Source organism: Mus caroli, unplaced genomic scaffold (genome assembly GCF_978045245.1).
Source record: "Mus caroli unplaced genomic scaffold, Mus_caroli_1 scaffold_1, whole genome shotgun sequence".
In the NCBI taxonomy this organism is placed as follows: domain Eukaryota; kingdom Metazoa; phylum Chordata; class Mammalia; order Rodentia; family Muridae; genus Mus; species Mus caroli.
Window position 1 is genome coordinate 20,153,778 of NW_028227256.1, and position 9,627 is coordinate 20,163,404.

At 44.3% G+C, this 9,627-nt stretch overlaps 1 pseudogene across 1 annotated transcript; it reads right to left on the reverse strand.

The window, feature by feature from the left end:
- Positions 1-870: 870 nt before the first annotated feature.
- Positions 871-2,658, reverse strand: LOC110297477 (protein phosphatase 1 regulatory subunit 14B pseudogene; annotated as a pseudogene). The gene is made up of 2 exons (XR_015046614.1): positions 2,166-2,658; positions 871-1,620 (listed from the first exon to the last, which is right to left on the reverse strand). The product of XR_015046614.1 is annotated as a protein phosphatase 1 regulatory subunit 14B pseudogene (transcript).
- Between the last annotated feature and the right edge of the window lie 6,969 nt (positions 2,659-9,627).

Consider the following 9,627-nt stretch of genomic DNA (forward strand, 5'->3'; position numbering starts at 1 on the left):
CAACTGGGCCTGGTTTACTGGTTCTGAGGTTCAGTCCATTATCATCAAGGCAGGAGCATGCTTACCATGTTGTGTTCAGGCAGGCATGTTGTGAAAGGAGCTGAGAGTTCTGCATCTTGATCTGACTGCAGCCAGGAGAAACTGACTCTTCCTCATGGGGCAGAGCTTCAAAGCCCACCCCCACAGTGATGTGCTTCCTCCAACATGGCTACACCTACTCCAAAAGGCCATACCTCCTAATAATGCCACTTCCCTTGGGCCAAGCATGTTCAAACCACCACACCACACCATACATTGACTAGCTGGAATGATTTTCTATACCTGTAAACTGCTTGTCCAGGCCTGTTCCTGACCAGATCTTACACAGTAGGTGCTCAGGCTGGTGGGAGGGATTGGTGCCAACGGAAGACAGAATGTGCACTTATCGTGAAACTTAACAGGTGTTGGAGCCTCATTTGAAATGAGTGGAAGATGGATTTCAAAAGCTGTCAACACAAGGCCCAATAATCACCTCAAATTGCAAACATTTAGAGAGCTCTCTGTCAGCTGAAGAGATGTCTCCTGACATCTCTTAGGCTCTTTAGGCCCCACTTAATGACAAAGCAAGCATCTCTATATATTCCTTTGCTCCAACAAAAAGTGTACAGGGGATGAGACCAGAATGGGGATTGGAAGTTGATAGTGAATACCTTGAAGGGTAGGGTAGTTCTGGGTGGAGATACCTTTTGGTATCTAGAGAAAAATAAAAGAGAGGCTCTATTTCTCTGCTTCCAAAGTCAAGGCTCCAGATCTGAACACCAATGAACGTAATTATCTATTAGAACAATACCAAGCATTTAATATCAATGGATCTTGTTTAACATGTTTCGGCTTATTAATTTTATTTTTAAACAACTGTAAATGTACATTTTTATTACTGTCTTCCTTGTCCCCATTCAGTGAAGAAAATGAGCCAAAAGTAACCACACTTGTAAGAAAGAGGCAGGGGGGAAGCAGAGAAGAAATGGAATCGTAGCTAGCTCTTGGTGTGCTGGAGGTAACTTCTCACCGTATGAGTTGCTTTTATTGTTGCCATTTAACAGGAGCAAAATAGAGGCTTGAAACAGTTTTGTGACTTGTCTGGACTTGCTGAGCTAGTGACGAGAATGGAATTCAAACCCAAAGATATAGAATACCAATTCCCATGTCTCCATAGCAAGAGGGAAAACAGCTTCAATGTCTTTAAAAGCTCCAGGTTGTGCTGAAACGTTCGTACATTACTAACTCCAGCAAGCCTGGGACGATATCCTGGCTTGAGCACAGGTCCTTGCTGTGGACTGAGAAATGATGGGCCAAGCCTCAAAGCCAGCTGGAGATTACTAGCCAGGCACTGAACTACGCGAGGCTGCCTGGTGGAAGTTAAGCCTAGCAGGAAGTGCTTTGGAAAAGCTCCGGGTCCTGGAAGGGTAGATTTCTTGGTTCTCCATCCTCTGAAGTGGGAAGGGGTATGACTTGAACTCCTCCTTCAGAGAAAAGAATGGGTGACAGCAGCCCCAAGTCCTTCCTTCTACGTCCTCCCTTGGTCCTCCCTCTTCTGCGTGTGTTCTTTCTCCCCTGGTCGCATGTCATAGGCTTTGCTCCCTGGAGACAAGAGAATAACTGTCCTTCAGCATTTTCTACCATCGTGCCATAGACTCATTTTACAAATCTACTCAACTGATAGAGCAACCAAACAAATGAAATTAGCATTTTTACAGGTATGATTCGCTTGTTGACAGTTATACTTTTAAAATGTATTACTCCTTAATCCCTAGAGAAATTGGAGGAGGCTTCACTTAGAATAAGGACCGCACGTTGCTGATGATGTCAAACTCAGCAGTTTCAGGTGATGTGACTCACAGAGATCAGGGAAAAAGTATGTTAATTACCAAAGTTACAATTCTCTACTTATGGTCCTAGTATGGTTCTTTGTTTTTAAAGTCCCATCAGTTTAATAACAATTTTTTAAAGTAAAATTAAAAAGCCAAAATGAAAAACTGAGGGCGGGGAAATGGCCCCTAGGCAGGGACAAGAGGATCCCTGCTCATGGCACCAGGTTTGGCTGCAAGGTCTCCCAGAATTGCTGTTGCTAGGAGACTGGGGGACAGCAATTGTCCTGCGGGAGCCACGGTCATCCGAGTCAGTACCTTTTTAGTTCTTCAGGGGTATGGTCAGCTTCTGCATGCCCCGGATCTTATCTAGCAGGTCATTGATGAAGGCCTCAGTGGGTTTGTAACAGTCAACTAACAGCTCCTTGACTCTAGCAGCCCGGGTATCGTCGCTTTCCATGTCCAAGAGTTCGTCCACATCGATCTCGAGCTCTGGGATTTCCTCTTCCTTGCAGTCGTAGAGACTGGTGAGCTGTTCTAAGATCCAGTCGTCCAGGTTGAGGCGCTTCCGTAGCTCCTTGCGGTCGTACTTGACGACGATCTTATCTGGCCTCTGTGGCCGTCTCACCTGGTCATCTTTATCCGGGTTGTTCCCGGGGCCAGGGGTTTCACCTGGGGTCCCAGGGGGACTCTGGAAGTAGACTCGGGGCCCTGTGTTGGCACTGCCTGGCTCGGGGCCTGGATCAGTCAAAGCTGGCCCCCCCGAGGGGCCGCTGTCCGTCATGGCGGCCGCTGGGGCCACATATGAGCCTGCGCAGCTGCCTCCTGGACCCCCACCCCCACTCCTCCTCCCCGGCTGGTTGGCTCGTGGCTTCAGGCTCTGGCAGCTGCCCTAATGTGGTTCGTGATGTTCCCTACTAGGGAAATTGCCAAATGAATACCATAAATGAAGTATAAATGTTATACTGCGTGCAGTTGTTCTTGTTCATCATCATCATCATCACCACCATCATCATCATCCTCAACAGTAAGCTATACAAGCTGATAGCAAAAACAGGATGCCATGAGTATATTCAAAGATCCAGCAAAGACTTTAAGAATTTAAAAGCATCAAAAACTAAAGGTCAATTTGAATAAGAATTTGAGGAGATAGATAGGTAGGCCCTGGACATCCTATAACTTTCTCAAAAAGTTATGAATGATAGAGTATTAACAGTAGACAAAGAATTGCTGCAGGTTTGAAATAGAAAACTACCAAGAACCCCAATCAGCCTGGGCACCTGTGATGGCAAGTCTTGGATTCTGATCAAAACCAGAGAGTACTTCCGTGTTGCTCCTGCATCTGATGCTGCCCACTATGTGGAGTAGGTGGGTAAGGTTGCACCCTCAGCCTCGGCAGGATTGCTGGGCTGCTGAGTGCTAACATAAAATGGACGTGATTGTACTAGGAACTCTAGAAGGTCCGACACTCTTCTGTCATTCCTATACCTCCGCGAAGCTCATCTCTCACAGTAGTTCTCAGATAGTTTCTGTGTCACATAGTTCTGGTACCCCACAGGCCTGGCCACCATCTCTTCTTTTCTCACGGGCTCATAAAAACCAAGTTCCTTATCTCCTGGAAATCCAGCTTTCCAGATGGCAAAATCCCAACCAGAAGGGCTGCAAACAGAACAAGTAACTCTATTATTTAGCAGAGTCTCCAGGCCCCGTTGTGCTTTTAGAAGTTTCTTACTCAGAAATGTCCTTAGAGCTTTTTCAATACATGATTGGGCCAGAAATAAGAGAAAACATATTTTGCTGTGTGATTGGGAAGGTCAGCAACCTTGGTCCTATTTCCTTAGACCTGCCTTCCCCTCCCTACTCTCTCAATGTGGACATTAGGAGACTAAATTCTACTTTCCTTGGACAAGGCCTGAAACTCTTTCAGACTCTTGAACACCTTCTAGTGTGATAGAGCCCCACCTGGTCCTCTACCGTGCAGAGACTGATTGGCGGATTAGAATTTCCATGGTGTAACTCTGCAGGTACAAAGGCTAGATCCTTTATCTTGGGCTAGCTCTAGCCTTCTGGAACAGCTCGTTGTTGCCTTCCTCTGTGTTGGAATTAACATCTTGTGACTCATAGATAAAACCATGTAGAACCTTATTAACTTTTTATGCTACTAGCATCCACCAATCTAAAAGCTAAAGATGTCATAAGATGACATCTTGGGCCTCTAGGAAATCTTTCTCAACACCCAAACTGAAGAGACAGTCATTGTACAGCCTGGTGACTTCAGTTATCAATGATGGACCATACACTTGAACGTCACCGAGAGGACCTGCACGTGTTCTCAATGTGAGTAAGCATGGAAGTGAGTGCCTGTCAGCTCGCTTGACATTTTATGATGCATATGTATTTTTAAAAAATGTTGTATCCAATAGAGACGTGTAATTTTGTTTGTCAAGCATACAGTTGAAACATATATGAGGCTCTGTGATTGAAATGATTTGAAATACATGGATAGTTAGACTGTTCTCTGCAAATCCCTGAATGGTTTATTTATAACCTATCTTGTACAGTGAGTGGGAAGGGAAAGGAGTGGAAGGAGAGAGGGAGGGAGAAAGAGTGAGGGAGAGAGAGAGAGAGAGAGAGAGAGAGAGAGAGAGAGAGAGAGAGAGAGAGAGAGAGAGACATACCTGATCTGAATTAGACCTATGCTGACTCAGAGCTTCACATGAAACAATGAACAGAAAATGAAAGATAACCATGGAAGGTACATTATCCCTGCCTTCCCAGGCTGGAAGAAAACACCACATGAGACTCTATCTCCCAATGTACAAATTTTTAATACTAATTTTAAGACTTTTTTTGTGTGTGGCACTGTGCACCAAAATAACGTTAATTAGTATAAAACCATCCAATTCTATTACAATGGGCACAGTACTTTCAAGAGCTAATAGGGGGTTTGGGAGCCATAAAAAGGAAAAGAAAAGAGGCCATCTCTTTCATGAATTGCTGTGTAGAGATGGCTGCTGCTGGCTCTTTCAGCTCCTTTGTAGGTAATTCAACTGATAAAGAATTAGGCTCTGGCACACACAAAAGAATATCGATGCTACCCAACCTTTATGTAATAGAACATTTAGCACTAAAATAAGTTAAGCTGGGAAGGATGCTAGCAAAGCAAGTTACAGGTTTCTGGGAAGAAAAACGTAAGCCAACAGATGCCAATGTGACAGCTGTGAGGATGATCCCTGGGGCTCTTCTCTGCAGAGTCAGCAGGGAAGGACTCCTGCAAACCTGAATGAGTCTTCCTTTGGATCAGGAAAACCAAGGCTTCTACGTTGAATCAGGGGTAGAAATTTAACTCCTCCTCAAGTGGACTCCTCTGCATGTGGATAGGAAGATCTCAAGACGATCCATAAGGTCGGGTTATCGGTGTGGCATTTTGGGATAACGGCAATCAGGTTCGAGTTGAATCTGGTCTCAACTCAGAGAATAATTGCTGTGTTGCTTTGAGGCAATTTATTGTGTTGTCTTGGCTTCCCTTTATTGAAAACGGTAGAGACAAATGGAAGATTCCTCCAGGCATGTCCATATGAACAAAAGTCTGTCCTGGATCAATAAAAGCCTAAGAAGATAAGGAGCCAAGTGGTAGGCCAAAGCTTGGCTGGGGGACAAAGCAAGGGTGGCACGTTTAAAGAGAGCCATTTTAGAGACCTGGAATAGAATCAACGGGACACAAATAGGAAAAAGTTAAAGGGGTCAACATAAAAGCCATGCTTTCATCCTGTCAATGCAACGTATTCAGTAAGTGTTTGCTTCCTAGATCAGGTGCTTTGACAGACACAGTAGGAGGAAAGCAGGCTGATCTCCGACTCACAACCTTTAAATCCTTGCAAAGCAGACACAGGAAAGCAAATGAGAAACGACATGAGCCACGGGAGATTCATAGTTTTCCTGTTAGTTTGCTTTGCTTCCCATGTTTTCTGCAATGAACATGTGTTATATGTCTAATAAAAGTGTGTTTTAACATACAGATGTGCATTTATCATGTTGGTTTTACACAACTGCTTTTCGAGAGAGATGGCTACAGCAGATGAACTGTCTGGAAGAGCAGATGAAATGGTGTCTAAACACATAGCTGTAGTGAATACACTGAAGAGAGACAGGCACGCACATGAGCACCTCTTGCTAAAGGAATTTTTTTCTTTCTTTCTTTTCGGAGAAGCTTAAAAACCTAAGTCTGCATCCAGGCATGGTGGCGCACGCCTTTAATCCCAGCACTTGGGAGGCAGAGGCAGGCGGATTTCTGAGTTCGAGGCCAGCCTGGTCTACAAAGTGAGTTCCAAGACAGCCAGGACTATACAGAGAAACCCTGTATCAACCGCTCCCCCCCCCCAAAAAAAAACCCTAAGTCTGCTAAAGTCTCTGAATCTGAGCCCTTTCTGCTTCCTGGCAGTATCTGCAGGTAATCCAGCTCAAAGATCAGGGCAAGAACTGTAATATCGTCAGTTATTTTGTGTTTGTTTTCCTGGTGTGAGATTACTTATTGCCTGTATTTCATGGGTGTCGTTAATGTCCTTGGGTTGAAGTTTTCCTTCTAGTATTTTCTCTGGGACTGAATTTGAGGATAGATATTGCTTACATTTGACTTTGTCATGAAATGTCTTGTTTTTCCCATCTATGTTGATTCAAAGTTTTGCTGAGTATAGTACATTCATGGTCTCTTAGACTGCAAGACATCTCTCTAGGCTCTCAGGTTTTTAGCTCTCTGATGAGAAATCAGGTGTAATTATAACAGGTTTGCCTTTGTATTTTACTTGGCCTTTTTCCATTGCAGATTTCAATATTCTTTCTTTGTTCCGTATATATAGTGTTTTGATTATTAGTGGGGGAGATTTCCTTCTGGTCCTATCTATTTTACATTCTGTGAGTTTCTTGTACCTTTACAGGTATGTCCTCCGTTTGGTTAGGAAAATTTTTCTTTATGATTTTGTTAAATATATCTTCTGAGTTCTTGAGCTGAAATTCTTCTTCTATTCCTATTATTCTTAGGTTTAATCTTTTCTTAGTGTCTCAAACTTCCTTGAGGTTTAGTGTTCAGGATTTTTTACATGTAACATTTTCTTTGACTGATAAATCTATTTCTTCTATTATATCTTCAACTCTGAGATTCCTTCTTCCATCTCTTGTAGTCTGTTGGTGATGCTTGCATGTATGTTACTGTTTACTTACCTAGATTTCCCATCTCCAGTATTCCTTCAGGTTGTATTTTGTTTATTGTTGCCATTTCCATTGTCAGGTCTTGAGCAGTTTCCTTCAGCTATTCGTTTTTTCCTTGGTTTTCTTGGCATTCTTTAAGGAACTTATTGATTTCCTCCAACTTTTATTTCTTTTCCTTGATTTCTTTAAAGTACTTTTTCATTTCTCTTTAAAGACCTCTGTCAGATTCATAAGACTGGTCTTTTTAAATTAATTTTCTTTTACTTATTCATTTTACATCCTGCTCAGTGCCTCTCAGTCACTCCCTTCCACATTCCTTTTCCCATCTTCCCTCTCCTCCTTCTCTGAGCAGGTGGCACTCTCCTGGGTTTCCCCCAACCCTGGCACTTCAAGTCTCTGTGAAGCTAGGTGATTCCTCTTCTACTGAGACCAGACAAGGCAGCCCAGCTAGAAGAACATAGCCCACATGCAGGCAACAGCTTTTGCGGGATAGCCCCTGATCCAGTTATTCAGGACCTACATGAAGACCATACTGCGCATCTGTTACATATGTGCAGGGAGGCTTAGGTCCTGTCCAGGTATGTTTTTTTGGTTGATGGTTCAGTCTCTGAGAGCTCCAAGAGTCCAAGTTAGTTGATTCTGTTGGTCTTCCTATGGAGTTCCTATACCCTTGGGGGGCTGCAATTTTTCTTCCTATTCTTCTATAAGAGCCCCCAAGCTTCATCCATTGTTTGGCTGTGGGTATGCCTCTGAGTTAGTTGGTGGGTGGAGCCTCTCAGTGAACAGCCATGCTAGAATCCAATCTGAAACCATAACAGAGTATCATTAATAGTGTAAGGGATTGGTGCTTGAACATGGAATAGATCTCAAGTTGGGATCATTCTGAGTGAAGTAACCCAGTCCCAAAAGAACATGCACAATATATATTCACTTATAAGTGGAACTCATAGGTTTGCCATAAAATACAGGATGCCTATGCTACATGCCACAGGTCCAAGGAAGCTGGACAGGAAGGAAGGCACAAGCATCCTTGAAAAGGGGTATGGAGTGATAATGGAAGGCAGATGAAGGGAGAGAACTTGGTGGGAGAGGAAATTAGGAAGAAAGTGGAGGTTCAGGGTCGAGTATGGGGAGGGACAGGGAGAATGGTCATATGGCCATGGGAACGGAAATCTGCAACATATGATGTAGGGGACATGTTGCGGGAAATATTAAAAAATGAACTGGCACGTTCTTGCGCTTGTGCTACCAACTCTCCGCTCTGTGGGCCTGGCCACCCATCATGCACTGGTGGGCAATGGCTGACCTATTTTATCTCGTGGAGACTCTGGCCCGGAGCTCCTGAAACATCTCCACCCAGCTTGCTAAGTTTCCACTGGTGGATTGCTACCACACCAAACCTGTTCTTCACATCCCCCACGGCCTTTGTGGTGCACCTCAGGCAAACCCACACTTTGCTGTTGTACCTTTCTCTCTTGAACCAGGACGAGCCACCACGTGAAGGAAAACACAACACAAACTTAGTTCAGAAACGACAGTAATTCAGTTGCTGGGCGCAGCAACTAAAATCCTAATCTGGTAAACCTTATTAAATCTAAATCCTCCAGTGGCGAATCCTAATGGATATGCTATTGAAACTGGGAGACAATCGTAGCTACGTCTTGTCCTCACTCTATACCCCTCCAAAAGGACCTAACTCCCTCCTGCTTCCTTTCTTCCTCCAATCAACCCAGAAGTCCTGATTGGCTCCTTTATTCATTAGGGGATTGGTTTACAAGAAGTCACCTGAGTACATGACTCACTCCTTGTCTTCAACCCTTCCCAAGAGACCTGAATTAGCATAAAAATACAAACAACACCATGCCCATCCTAGGACTGGGACTTCTCCAGGAAGAGATGAAAAGCTGAGATAAGGAAGCTCAGGAGAATCAAAGGAAGTGTCCTTAGCTGTGTCTCATAGCACTGGGGACATGGAGCCCAGGGAGGCTGCCAGGCAGGAAATTGGAGTGAAAGGGACACCAACCCACCCGCGAACTTTCAACCCAAAATTTATCCTGTCTACAAGAAATGTAGGGATTGGGGATGAAGCAGAGACTGAAGGAATGACCAACCATAAAGTTGGTTTTAAGATCATTTTCTTGTGCTTCTACTGCATTGAAATATTCAGGTTTTGCACTCACAGGATCCCTGGACTCTGGTGGTACCACATTTTCCTGGCTGTTGGTGATGGTGTTCTTACACTAGTATTTAGCCATCTGGGGTTCAGATCATTATATGTCTAGGTGCAGATTTCTGAGTTTGTCTTTGTTGGATGGGTGTTTTGTTCCTTGGTTTCTGATTCCTCTTGTCTTTGTGGGCTGGATTTTCTGGTGGCCTGCTTGACCTCTGCTCCACTAGAGAGTCTCTGGCTGGGTTGGGGACTTGACTTCTGGCAACAGGCTTGTCCTTTAGTGCAAGCAGGGGGTCGGGGGTGTCTCTATTCATATGATTGCTGTGACCTGCACCTGAGCATATGGAGTCTGCCAGAATTGGAAGCAATAGTCCCACTCCAAGAGACAGGTGGTAAGGAGAGAGG